The sequence below is a fragment of the Harpia harpyja genome, chromosome 5 (genome assembly GCF_026419915.1).
Source record: "Harpia harpyja isolate bHarHar1 chromosome 5, bHarHar1 primary haplotype, whole genome shotgun sequence".
NCBI lineage: Eukaryota > Metazoa > Chordata > Aves > Accipitriformes > Accipitridae > Harpia > Harpia harpyja.
This window is the reverse complement of record NC_068944.1, coordinates 40,298,434-40,312,709: the sequence shown is the minus strand read 5'-3', so window position 1 is coordinate 40,312,709 and position 14,276 is coordinate 40,298,434. Positions and strand designations below refer to the sequence as shown.

Here is a 14,276-nt window from a genome sequence, read left to right as displayed (position 1 = left end):
GACTGTTTCCGCAGCCCCTCCGCTGTACCACTGCTGAAGCACTTGGTCACAGAATTTATCCCATTCTTAAATTTAACACACATGCTTTTTGCAGAAAAGAAGGGTAAGTGGTGGAGAGTGTTTTAGGAAAATCTCTGTTCGCACTCAGGGAGCCTTGTCTGACTGAGCCTTGAGGGAAGGAAGGACACTTTGCATGGGCAAACACTGGTTTGTACCTCGTACACATACACACACAGACGTGTGCATGCTCATATGCACACACCAGTCATGATCATTTCCAACAACTATTCACAGTGCAATCAATGGTTACAAAACCACAGTGGCAAACTGGAAGCCGAGTTGTATGTTGCTATGGATGTAATGGTTTGCCTAGAAGAGTAGGTCAAGTTTTCCAAAATAATCATTGATATAGGGTGCTCAGAGGACAACTCTTTCATTGTGAACCTGATTTTCTGAAGTGGTGTGCTTCTGAAAATGAGACTCTTCAAGGCTATCTTGAGCCTCAACTATCAAAAATGTTGAACCATTTTTCCATATCCTACTAGTTGTCATCTTAGTGGTAAAAACAGAGAAACATGTGAAAGACTGAGAGCAGCACTACATTGGAATTGTTTATTAAGGATTGTTTATTAATACTACTTTAAATTATTAGACTGATTCGAGAAGTTACCTTTAAGAATGTACTTAAGTGTATGTTTAAGTGCTTTCCTGAACAGAGATGTTTTTCTGAACTGACTCAGTAACAAAGGAACTGGATTAGAACTAAGGGTAACCACCAAGGATGTCTTCAGACTTTCGAAAGTTAAATATAGTGGAAGCACTTTTAGTTATGTGGAAGGAATAGAAGAAAACATAGAATTAAGTATTTTAGAAGATTTTTTTTCTCTTCTTCTTTTTTAAATCCAGTATTCTAAAGGTTCTCTAGACCCCTTTGTTTTAGTAGGTGTGTTATAAATGTATGTGTGTGTATATGCACACACGTATATGTACATATATATAGAGACTATGTGCATATGATGTTCAAATGTAACACATGGAAATAAATAAGCATGTAGCATGCAGACATGATGCTGTAGCCTGAAGAGGTGGGAGCTGATAGGAAAATTTGGCTATATAATAGTACTTCCCAGCAGCGTCCTTGACCAAGTTTTCCAGGTCTCACCTTTCTGAACCACTTTCAGCCACACTAATAACAAAAAAGGGAAAAATCACAGGCTACCCAATTTATCCCAGTGCTAAAGAGGACTGCATAGTGACAAGCATTAAATACAAATTTAATTTACATAGACTGCAGCTAAATTGGGAGAGTTCTTCACACTGAATATCCAGATTTTCTCATTATGCACATCGCAGTCCCCAGAGCCCTCCTTAGAAGTTTGTTAGCAGCTCTGATCCCTACAGAGCTCTTAAGCTCCATCTCTGCCCATACAGAATTTAGAAAATGTGTGGCTTTGGATAATTGCCCATACATTAGACTGTCCTGATTAAGCAGTCCCTACTGTCCCTTCTTTGCTATAAACAGAGTTGCATCATATATGTAGTAGAGAGCAGCAGAGAGAATCACATGAATGAGATCCTGAAAATGTAATGTTTGTAATGTTGCTCCTCTGCCCTGCCAGTGCTTGACCTGCAGAAATACTTGGTCAGGTTTCTTCTTAATCACTTCCAATGAGAGAACTTCTGTAATAACCAATACTGCTGTGGTCACAGCTTTCTTACGCCAGGAACTTTAGCTAGAACTTCAATAAGCTGTACTAGTGCTTCCCAAACTGCAGCACTGGGGACTCAACCTGCTGAAAGGCTGTGCGAGGTATATATACATACGCTTATCCGCTCCTGCCAGAGTAGGCAGATTTCAAGAGCTTTCGATAGGTGGTCGCTGAAGCCTAGACTGAGTACCAGAACTGAAATGTGGGCTTACCAGCAAGTTACTATCCCTGGAGTTCTCTGTGGTGAGAACCAGCCATTGGATGAAAGATTACAAATATCGTTGAATTTAGATGCCAGTTGTCTAGCAATTGCTGTGTCTCAGGCTGCTGGTGTGGTTCTGCAGGCCCCCCGTGCTGTGCTGTCTTCACAAGCCCTCCCAGGAGCTGTCTAGAGGAAAGGTAGTCAAGCCTATTACATTGTATTTGGAGGAAAAAAAGAAAACTGGGTAAATAAACTTCTTAAAATTACTTTTTCTTGTTTCAGTAGCTGGGCACCCCTGAGATGGTATATTGAAATAATAAATTAGGATCCTGACAACAAAGCTGTGATCTCTTTAGAGATGCAGATTTTTTCCCATAAGTGATGAGGTTTTCCAAACACCTTTTAAATAATTCATAGTCAGAAGCCAGAATATAGAAGACTTTTAAGTAAAGAGTGTCAAGTCACTTCTCCTTATTTTCTTGGTCATATTCTTAAGTTCTTGCTGTGCATTTTCCAGGGTTTTATTTTTCTGAAGCTGATTGGGAGAGCTTAGACAATTTTTGGCCCTGTTAAGAATACCTATTTCATTAGATTTTCTCTCACTGTTAGGCAAACTGAAAAAGTAGGAAATTCAGTTCTGCCAAATCAGCTTTCCAGAACGCCTCCAGCTCTCCTTAGTTTTTTTCTCCAGAACCTTCAGAAAACATGATCCATTCGTGTGATACCTGCTAATCCCTCCCTACCATTGCAATCACTTTCTAAACGTGTCGGCTCTCAGTAGGGATAGGAGGCCGTGGCAACTCTATGTGCAACTCAGGCATTTCAGCTCCGGTCCATCTCACCAAAGGGTAGAAGATTCATTTCACCCAACTTTGCTCCTGACGCTGAACAGTGTTGATGGCTAAAACCCCACCTTGTCATTCTCAGCCAGAAGAGCAGTGGCTGCTAGTAGGACAGTTTCTAAAATTAAGGAAAATGTAGGAATCATGTGCTATAGGATGCAAACTCTGAAACACAACAGGGTAACGCAGAATTTTGGATGGGGAACATATGCAATACTGTTGTCCATTATATTGATTTGTGTTACATTAATTAATGTGTGTATATGTAACACAATAATTTAGTATTTCTGTATAATTCCAACAGATTCAAAGCCAACTTTCTACTGCTCATTCTGTAGGGATTTTTCAGAAGAATTTCAAAAGATCAGCCATCTTTCTCTTTCAATGATAAGGCTGTTCTGATTTATCTCTGACATTTGTAATTGCTTCACAGGAGTCGTTTTGCCTTTTCCTGCCTGGATTCAGCTACTGCTCTCCTTTGTTGGCCTTTCTAAATTCCAGGTCTGGATGTACATAAGCAGAAGGAAGGATTTGTCTTCCTGTTTTGTAGCAGCCTCTTGTATCCCCTCCTTCAGGGCAGGCTTTGGGCTGAAATTGCCGTCCCAGCGCTCAAGGGTTATCCCCGCTCACCATCTCCTCTGCCCTTCATCCTACTTCACGTAGCTCAAGGAAGAAATATGCTGCAGTCAGGAATCCAGCAGACACAGTTTCCTCTGGCATGCTCAGCAGATGTTTCAGTTTTCAGCAGAAGAAGGCTCTTCGAAGGCTTTCCTTATTCACTTGAGGCCTGTCTGTGGTTCTTGCTTGCTGGATAGAATCGTTTTTACTTTCTGAGAGGATGAGTGCTTGAATAAATTGAACAAAAACATGTGCGTGTGGAGAGAGAAAAATCTAGGGATTTTTGTGTTTGCCCACAAAATGTTAATGTTTGCTGGAAATAAAGTGGCTTGCACAAATGTCTTAAGCTGAATGTAAAAGGATGAACATACACAACTGAAGAAAACACGTTATACATTTAAAAAACATTTGCATGTAATTTTCACAGTTCTCTTGCTCTTTGAACTATTTGTCTCCTTTCTGTGCTTCTCCATATTGCGGTGTAAACTTCTGAAGTTGCAGAATTATTTCTCTTCACTTAAATTTGTATTGAATCTCAGTCCTCATTTCTACTCAGGACCAGTTGCGTTCTTCCTAATAAAACACTCAGTTTCTGTATTCCCCTAATATTCCAGGTGCTTTTGCAGTTTCCATGCAGATTAGCTTGGGTAGTCTTTCATCTTTGGTCCTTGACATCCACATGTGAGCCATAGAATAGCCGTCATCTTGCAGGCTCATGTGTTATATCTGGAAAGGCATCAGTGTTTGTAGTTTAAGATGGTAAAACCAGTCGACTTCAGTTCTAACCTCTTGTTTTCCTGTATTTAGGGTTTCCTCAAACTTTTGCATCTTTAGGTGACTTTTTTCCAATGCTTGCTTTGTCTCCAAAATTGAGGGAAAATAAAAACATTTTTGTTATATGAAGGTTATGTACTGCTGAAGCTTGATTATGATATAACATGCCTGTATGAACAGCTAATTGTTTGAAAATCAATTAATATTAATATAGTTGATACCTGGGTGTATTTATTTATTCATATTTTTGAATCTATATATGCCTGTGTGCAAACCACCATGCAGACAAAAACAATGTATCGGAGCTCCGACGTGCGTTTAATCATAAAAATCCAGGAACTACAATTCTTTGATTACCTGCACTTAGTATCACATAAACCTTGCTAAATGTTCTTCTGTCAGTCCACAAAATCTACACATTATCTTTGCAGTTTCCTTATCTCTGCTTCAAATCAGAAAAATGAATAAAGAAAAAAAGCTTTTTAATCCCTTGATTTAGAGAATATTAAGAAAGAATTTATTTCCAGCAATGGTAACAAAGCCATAACATACCCTGATTTTCTGTTCCTGTAAGCTTACAATATTATTCACATACTGAAGTCTATCTTATTATGCAAGTTATGCATAATGACTGAAGGAACACTTCAAAGAAGAACAGAGCATTTTTTGTATAGCAGAGCATTTAGGATTTTTAATAATTAAGGAAAAAATGCTGATTCATTGGAACCAAACACTGAAACAGTACATTTTGATAAATTACCCAACTCAAAAAGACCTTGAATGAATGGATTAAAACACCTTGTTGTGAACATTTTCTTTTATTTGAAAATATTTCTCTTTCCCTGTTTTCCTTTAGTTCTCCCTCTTTCTCTCCCTGTGTCTTCTTCTGTCTCTTTCTTTTTCTCTTTCTCTCTTGTTCTTGCTCTTGCTCTTGTTCTTTCTGTTTCTCTCTTTCTCTCACTCCCTCTTTCAAAACAACCTTTTTTTTTAGAATTGTCATAGATTTAGAACTCATAAATACATGTGAAATGATTTTGCTTGATCCAGGCTGAAATATCTTCTGTTGTTTTTTTAAATTTTTTAAAGATTTTCAACATGTTAGAAAAAGAAGATCAGTATAATCTTCCCACTAAATGAATTCAGTTACTCGCTCTTCCCCCCCCACCTCCACCAGTCTAACGAGAAGGCTGTTTATAAATTTACCTCCCTTTATGCTTAGATTAGGTTGTTGGGGTTTTTTTTCAATATCACATTAGTGCCAGCATCCTGTAGTACAACTACTTCTTTGCCTATCCCAGTGTTGTTCTTAGGTATTTGCCAAGAGCCATCACACCTCCCCTCTGACTTCACTTTGCTGAGCTGACAAATCAAGTTCTTGTGATCACCTCACAGGCTGGAGGTTCTTCACCCTCTTAGCTGTCTTGGCAGCCCTTTGCCTGACCGTGACTGATCAGACTGTACATAACCTTCCCAATGAAGCCTTGCCTGCACCTAGGGTTATAGCATAAAATAATTTCCTCTAATAGCATCCCACCGGCCTTTTTTTTCCAGGTGGATATCACATACCTGGCATACAGATGTGCAACCAAATGATACCCCAAGTCTTTTTCCTCCCACTGCATCCAGTCATTTGTAGTCCTAACTTATAACCTGAAACAGTTTCATTAATTCCAGAGTGTGATCTTCCACGTTCTCACACGACATTTAATTCTGTTTCTATTATTCCCAGTCCTTAAAGTCATTCTATTCTTTCTTACATAATACGGCAAAAGTCCTACATTTTTCATAGATAGGAAAAGTGTTTCTGGGCCATCTCTGCTATTATTATGCATTTCTTCTCTTAATGCAGAATTAATGCTTTATTTTGTGCATATATAGTATTAGGAAGCCCCTGGATGCATTTAACTGACTGCACTAAGCATATAGTGTGAACACTCGCCTTCGTCATACCCGTTACTCGTGTGAGTAGTATGAACCTTCAGTTCAAGTGGATTCAACAGTCCCAAAATGCCAGCCCTATCCTGGCAGTCAGGGGGGCTCTGAGCACATAGGGGTTCTTACCCCGGTACAGAGCTGCAGGGCCTGAGCGCAGCTGGGGTCTGCAGTATGTGCTGCAGCACCATCTTAAATCAAGACTTCATGTAGGGAAGGATGGAATTCCTTTCCAAACATGTATTGCATCCTGCATGCGTTGAATCTTTGTCCCATCTGTTTAAACTTTGCTCTTGGTCTTAAGAGTGCAACTTTTTGCTAAAAAGTCAAGATTACTAAAATCAAGCTTGTGAACATATAAGTGCAGGAGATCTATCTGAACAGGCACATACGTTGTTTTGATTTTGTACTGACCATGATAAAATTAACACTTCCTTCTTCTAACCTGACAGGTTAAAAAGTCAAGATTTCTAAGTATTTTTTAAATACTTGTGAGCTGAAACTTACAGCTGGTTTCATTGATTTGACTAAAAGGCAGGGAATCTGACATTTTAATTGCTTGAAATTGAGCAAAAGAAATGCAAAGAAGGACAACCCTCTGATTTTTCTGTTTTCTGTTGGGGTTTTAGCACTCTTTTCAAGGAAATGAGTTATTCTGATTGGCCTTTAGAATCCTCTGCAGAAGACAGATGAAGAACTATGAATCTTTAAAATAGGTCAACATCTCAGTAATTATTGCTTTAATTAGTGACAGCCCCATAATTATTTTTTTATTTTGTTCAATTTAATAGGAGTCAGAGACATCCCAATTTGGCTAATTTGAAAGGAGTTGTGCCCTTGATTTTTAATGGGCTTCACCCAGTCTGTCAGATTACCTGGAAGCGTACATGGTAAAAAATTTAAAGGCTGTACCTTTAGTTTTCCTGTCATAGCTGCTCTTCTCATTTTGTCCACAAATATTAGTAGACTGAACATATATGGTCTAAAGAAAGAACAAATAGGAAAAAGTTCTTAATTAGGTTTGAAAAACAACAGTGTGAAGGTAAGAGCTTTTTACAGAGACCTGTACACTCACTAAAAAAGTTCTCTCAGTTGATTGCCTCGTACTCTGGATGTATAACAGTAAATCAAATCATAAATCTTTAAATAGTCAAAAAATACTTTAAATACCTCTAATTGATCTAGTTTGTGAGATCTGAATGGTTTATGGAGGAAGTTTTAGGTTCAGAAAAGACTGAACAGTCCTTTTACACAGGTGTGTCATAACCCTCTGAAGTAGGGAAGACCTGTCAGTATGTTAGGTTTTTCCATATTCCAAGCACTGTAAAGATGTCTTCGAAGGATTCTGTAATTCTCTGCTAGAATTGCTAAGAAATTAATGCTATTGCCTTACTTACTAACTCCTTTACCACTTACATTCATTAAGATCAGTTTAGATGTACACTAGTTAGTTCCTGTGAATAGATACTTGATCTTGTGTTTTCTTGCACAGAACACTTACCCAAAATCTGTTAGTGATGGAGTTAACAACCTTAGATTACATTTGAAGTACTTTTGTACAAGTATTGTGTATTTAAGTTAATATTATTCAATGTGCAACCTGTACTTCACTGCCTAATAAACAGAATTACTTTAATACAGTGAATTATAAACCAACCTTAGCATCAACAGTACATGAAGTTAATTTGGTAGTTTCCTGGTGCTAATCAAATTGTCATCAAGTTACATTCTCAAATATTTTATAGTAACAGAGTATTTCAAATTGTGTATTTCTTCCCTATTTCCTGATTGTGGGACTTCTCTAGTCAGATTTTTTTAAGACTACTCCAGACACACAAATATTTAATATTAAGAAGTGCTGTACTCTTAATACCCACCATGCTATTAAAGCAGTTCTTGATTAAGAGAGAATTAATTTATGTTTGACTGCAAATTAGTATCTCTATTATCTCACTTCTTAGTTATTCTGGTAATTTATCAGTATCAGCAGAGTCAAGTAAGATGAAAGAACTGCAAGGAAGTTTGTGCAGAGTGTGAAAATTAATCTCATGCCATACCTTGCTGGCTGGCTCATCCGCTCTCCCGCACCGTGGCAGTGGCAGTTGTGCACCAGGCCTTGAAGCGCCGGACACAGTGCTGCTTCTCTGCATCTCTCAGCGGAGGCATCAGGGAAGATCCTGCTGCTGGGACAGGCTCTATCCCACAGGCAGTGGGAGAGTGCTTACTCTGCTGGAGGGCTTGCTTTGCTTATCACCTGACTTACCTGTGCTCTACACCTTTCTTAGCCACTGCCTTGAATACAGGAGGGCAGGTGAAACAAAATGAAATCTTGGTATTTAATCAGCCTGATTCAAAAGCTAAATTAAAAGCTTAATTTTAACTTTTTTAAGAGGACTAGCCTGTTACTGTAACTGGGCAATACCTTGACTTTGCCCCTTGCTATAGTATGACTGTTTGTCCCTGAGTGAAACTGATGTCCCAGACTGCCTCAACAGCTGTAGCAGGCATGTAGTAGCCCATTTCCCTTCCTGTTTTCGTGACACAGCTGATATTCTACAGTGCTGAATTTGCACGAGAGGGATAGCCGCGATTTCCTTTGGGCAGGCATGAAAAGATAGCCTTTCAGACTCTACATTGCAAAACCTTTAGAATGACGTGCATTTAACGTGTTAAAGCTATTTTCGACGGGGAATGTGGCTTCTAAATTGTCCATGCTGGAAGTTCCCCGAGTTCCGCCGCGGGGGCGGGGAGGGAGCGCTGCCCCGCGTTTGCTTGCGCTGCGCCCTGCCGCACTGGGCTGGGCGCCGGGCGCGGCCGCCAGGGGGCGCCGCGGTGGCGCCGCGGTGGCCGGGGGGGGCGGGGGCGGAGCGTCCCGCCGTCCCCCCCGCCCCCAAGCAGGGCCGGCCCCGCCCGGGGCAGCGCCCGGCCGCCGTGGGGCCAGGCCCTGCTGCCGCAGCTCCGGGCAGGCGTCGCTTCGGGAAGGAAAAGGAAAAAAATAATTTAAAAAAAAAAAAAGTGGGGGGGAGAGGGGGGCGTGTCTTAAGGCTTCTAACTGCAGAGCGGGCTGGCAGGCAGCGCTCCCCCTCTCCTCCCCGTGGGAAGCCATGATTGAGTTAGTCTCGGAAATCAGGCTACCCCGAGGAAAAATTGCTGAGAGCAGGGTTTTCGTTCCGTTTTCGGAGCAGGAAGGGAAGTGATGAATATTAAATGCAGGTTATTTTCAAACGCTGCCATCAGAACCTCAGTACTCCTACGGCAGCAGTATGACATCAGAAAGGGAAATGCACGGCTCTGGGTGGCATGGGCCATCACCTGGGCCTTTCAGACCTTGCTTACATCTATTTTTTATGTGCTACATCATCATCACCACCGTTATTATTGCTACTGCAGTTTAGAAGGCAGCAAGGTTCCCTGTCTCTGGACGCTCTCCAAAAGAAAGCTCTATCCATTCCAAAGAAAGTTCCAGTTCTTACCAAGCGTTAAGAAATATTTTAAAGGCTACATTGAGAGATTGGCAGTGGCAGGCTCGCTTCCATATTTATGTTTCTTTTGCTATGGAATATTATAATGTTTATAGCCAATCTTTAGCATCGATTTCCAAGAAGAAAAAAGAGAAGTGAGTTGTGGCGGACATAATGTCTCGATGCAGGGCTGGTCAGCTGATGTTTGTAATCCTGCAAACAGTTTAACTGAGCACTTCAGGTCGCTCAGGACACATTGCATTTAAAAGCCCTCCCTGCTCTCTACCTGTGTAAGGGTCAATCTTGGCTGCGGCTCATCCTGGCTCACACACGAGCAGGCGAAGATGGACTTTTCTCTGTTCCCTGCGCGGCTCCCCTGAGATCCTGCGACGCTCTGGGTCTTACAAAGGAAATATAAGCAAGAAGTGATGGTGAATAGAAATTATCACACTCTGAGGCTGCATAGATAAACACACACAAATGTGCGTATGCGTGTGTAGGTAGATGTATATATGTGTACAGGTATCTCAAAGCAAGAAAAGAGAACAGCTATGCGGCATGGCAGGAGCAGGCAATGCATCAGGGGAGATTCGACCCCAACTTGCTGAGCTGGAGGGAAAGGACAGAGTAACCCCTGTGCTTCATCTGTCTGCCGGACCACGCAGGGATGATTACAAGGGGGTGAAAAGGCAAGAGGCTGGGGAAAGGGCAGGAATCGTCCCCTTTATGCCCTCGCAGAGAAGGGCTACCAGTCCAATCTGCAATCCAGTCTCTGGCAAAAAACCTGCTGCGATCAGCACTGTGTGCTGAGTGCAAGAGGGAAGAGGGCAAAGCCCTCGACCACCGGACGGATAGTATTGTTATCATTATTGTTCTTGTGGTTATTACCGTTACTTAGTTGGTTTGCCTTATTTAGCGTTTGAGAGCATCCCCTGCCCTCGCTGGCTGTGGCCGCCGTTTGATAGAGGGCAGTGCAGAATCAGGCCGCGGAGGTGGCCGCTGACGGAGCCTGGACGGGAGCGGGACAGAGTCCCTGCAGGACCTGCTTCAAACCCGGCTGTTTCAGACGGCGGGGGGGCGGAGGCGGACTTGCCGGGAGGGGTGCGCGGGGGGACCCGCCCGGATCGCCGTCGGGGCAGCGGCTCTGCACCGCGCACAGGCGGAGGCGAGGGCGGAGCCGCTTTCCTGCCGCCTCCGCACCCCTGCCCTGCCCGCCGCTTCTTCCCCTGCGCTTCAGCCCCGTTGGGCTGCTGGGTTTTCCTTCCGCCGGAGACGCTCCCGCCGCGCCGGGCCACCCGCTGCCGCCGGGACGTGCCCGCCCGGCCGGGGGCAGGCGGTCCCGGCGGGCCGCGGCGGGAGCTCGGTGCCGCCGCCAGCACCAGGGACAGCGCCGGCAGCGGCCCCGGCCCCGGCCCCGGCCCCGGCCCCGGCCCCGGCCCCGGCCCCGGCCCCCGCCCGGCCCCGCCGCTCCTTTGTTCCGCCGCCTGCGAGGCCCCGCGGAACAAAGGCTTCCGCCGCCGACGGCGCGGGGGCCCCGGCCTCTCCCCTCCCCGCCCCCCCCACCTTCCGCTCACCCCGCCGACGTGGCCCCGCCACCGCCTCCACCGGGGCCGCGTCCCCGGCGCCGCGGCCGCGCATGCACCTGCCCCCGCGCACGCTGCGCTGCCCCCCCCACCCCCCGCCCCCGCCCGTAAGATGTCCCGCGCGCCCTACTCCGCCGCCGCCCCCCGCTCCGCGCTCGTCAACCGCCGCCTTGCTTCTCGCCCTGCCGCCCGGCCCCGCGCACAAAGCCCGCACGCCGCTCCGCCGCCTCCCCGCCGCACCGCTGCCCTCCGGCACCGCTCTGCGCCGCTCTCCCCCCGCCGTGCCCTACGCTGCCCCCCCCCGCCCCCTCCTCCGCGCAACCTCCGCACACTCCTCTTCGCGCATCCACGCTGCCCCTCCGCACATTGCTCTGCTGTAGTGACCCCTCCGCGCCCCCCCCCCCCCGTGCACCAACGCCGCACATGGCTCTGCCGGCCGGCGGCACAGCCGCTGCTCCGCTGCCCCCTGCGCACCGCTCCGCTGCCCCAGGGCCCACATTCCTCGGCTTCCAGAGGAGCCCCGCAAGAGGAGGAGCCATTACCGAGCGGGCACTCCTAGCTACCGGCTGGGCGATGCGCAAAGAACAATCCTCGCGATTATAATAATAGAAAATGTATTTATTTCCCATTAATCGACTTTACATGGTTCAGCCCAGGAAAAAGCGAGAGGTCGAGTCACCACTACCTTGGAAAACCACCACGGCTACCACACCGCTCCAGTACTCCCCCACGGCCCCGTTACCTGCTGCTGACAGCTGCCCCAGCGGGCGCCCATCCCGTGGCAGCGGCGTCTCCTCTCCGCCGGGCTGAGCCGTTCAGTCCGCCAGTCCTAGTTAGTCTCGGTTTCCGTTGGTGAGTACAGGCTGTCGAGCTCTTTATTGCTTTCTCTCCCCCCTTTTTTTTTAATTTTCTTTTCTAATTTTTAACTTATTGCTATTTTTTTTATTATTAACGTTATTATTATGTTATGTTCTAGCGAGATCTTTCATGCTGCCTTGAGGATCCGCTCTTGGCATTCACCGCGTGCCTTAATTGTATGACATTAAATCAAGGTCCGCTGTGAACACGGAGAGTCAGAGCCTTGGAGCGCTCTCTCTCTCTCTCTCCCTCTCTCTGGAAGCAGAATAGCAACTGATCCCCGAAAAACCCTAGTAATTTCCCTCCGCCCTAGTTCCATCCTGGCCTGGGCTGCATGTAATTCATGCTCGAGTTTTCTTACTAGCCCCTCTATTGTTTGCAATGCCCAGGAAGCTGTTAAATATGTATTTACTGGATTAAAAAAATAATAGAAATTAAGTGTGTGCCTATTACACACTTCCAGGCGACTACTTTAATTTCGCCAGCGTCTTCGCGTGATTTTGAACACAGGAGTTGGCTCTCCCCGACTCGACGTCTGTGGTTTGGCATCCCTGGCTGGGAGGGACCGTGTGTCTCTGGCTGCCTCGGTCCGCCTGGTCCTGCAGCTCCGCTGGAGCGCGGGCGAGGGGAGCCCGCACCCCCGGAGCATCCCCGCTCCTCTCGGCCGGGAAGGGGAGAGGGAGTCTTTCGGCGGTGAAAAATGAAAGGGCAGGACCTGTCATCTTTCTTTGTAAAGCGGAAAAAAATTTAACTCGCTCGCACCTGCCCCTTTCCCGGGAGGGTCTGGGCAGCCCATCTGGCCTGCCTACACTGAACTGAGCGAGTGAGGAAACGAGAGGTAAAGTCATTGCAGTAGTAACAACAACAAAAAAAAAAAATTAAAAATCAGCCTAAGCTTTTTTTTATTATTATTACGCTTATTGCCATCTTTCACCGCTTAGGACGGTGACCATTCCTTCTCGGTGCCGATGGCACTCCGGGGACGAGCGGGGCGGCCGGGCACCGTGCATCACCCTGCAAGCTCGACCCCGGCCGGACCCCAGGAACCGGGGGGGGCTGACCTCGACTGCTGCCTCCGCGCCAGGGCCCGGGAGAGAGAGAGGAGGCGAAGCGGGCTGCGCTGCGGCTGCCGGCGGCGGCCGGGCTCCAGTGGCGAGCTGGGCTTCGCGGAGACTTTTTCCCGTGGCTTGCCGGGGCATCCGGGGGCAAGCTGGGCAGGCGGCTCTGGCCCTACTCGGCACCGCAGCTCCTGCGTGCGGCTGCCTGGAAAACAGACAAAGCGAGAGCGTTAGAAAGGCAGGCGAGGAGGGAAGGGAAGGCAAGGAAAGGCAAGGCAAGGCAGGCGGGGAGGGAAGGGCGCCGGGAGCCCGCACGCCGCGCGGTTGCCAATGACAAAAGGGAGAGAGGGGGGAGTCAAAGCAGGGGAAGGGCGGGGAGGAAGGGAAGGAAAGGAAGGGAAGGGGGGCCACACGGACTGACGCGGAGCTGGGGTCGGCCAGACCCGAGCCTCTGGAGCTGCTCGCTCTGCGGCCGAGGAGGGACCAGGCAGAACGCCCATCACCGCAGCGCCGGGGCGAGCGGGCATCTGGGTCTCTGCAGCGCGGTGGGAACCGGCCAGCCGCGGGCAACCGCAGAGAGCAACCTGCTTGCCCGCCGCTGCAAAAATCCCCGGAGAGCAAACGCAGGAGGAAGCTTAAAATTAAAAGAAAAAAAAAGGGATAAAATAGAAAGGGGTAGGGAACAGCAGTTCCCCCTTCTTTCTCCGCCTGAAGAGCGTACGAGAGCAAAAAGCGAAATCCATGAGGAGAAATCGAAGCATCCAAATAAAAATAAGAATTATGAACACACTCCAAATATTAAAAAAATGGTAATAAAAAAGAAAATGGTCAAACCTGCCGAGGGCTGGCGGCTCCTCCGCCCAGTCGGAGCCGCAGAGGGCAGGAGAGCAGGAGAGCCCCACTAGCTGCTTTCGGGGGGTAGGAAGCGGTCCGGTCTCTCCCCCTCGCTTGCTGCTCCAGAATTAGGGATTAATGCCTCTCCAGCCAAACAAATAAGGCATCTGCCTTCAGTACAAGAGGATTACACGGGGCTGCTGACGTCATCAGCCAGGCAGATGTTGGCTCCCAAAGTCCTGATCATCTCCCGTGTCCTTGAAACCCGGCACAATCCCAGCCCCGCGCCGCCCGGCCGGGTCCCCGCAAGGTCGAGGGGGACCTACTCGGAGGGGACCCCGCCGAGCCGCTCACTCCCAAAACGTCCTCTCGCATCGCCGGGAGAGAAAGGTGTGAAAAGCCGAG

At 47.1% G+C, this 14,276-nt stretch overlaps 1 long non-coding RNA gene across 1 annotated transcript; it reads right to left on the bottom strand.

The window, feature by feature from the left end:
• Nucleotides 1-631: 631 nt before the first annotated feature.
• Nucleotides 632-8,859, bottom strand: LOC128142457 (uncharacterized). The gene is made up of 3 exons (XR_008235405.1): nucleotides 8,135-8,859; nucleotides 6,990-7,059; nucleotides 632-4,232 (listed from the first exon to the last, which is right to left on the bottom strand). It is a non-coding gene; the product is annotated as an uncharacterized LOC128142457 (long non-coding RNA).
• Nucleotides 8,860-14,276: the final 5,417 nt, after the last annotated feature.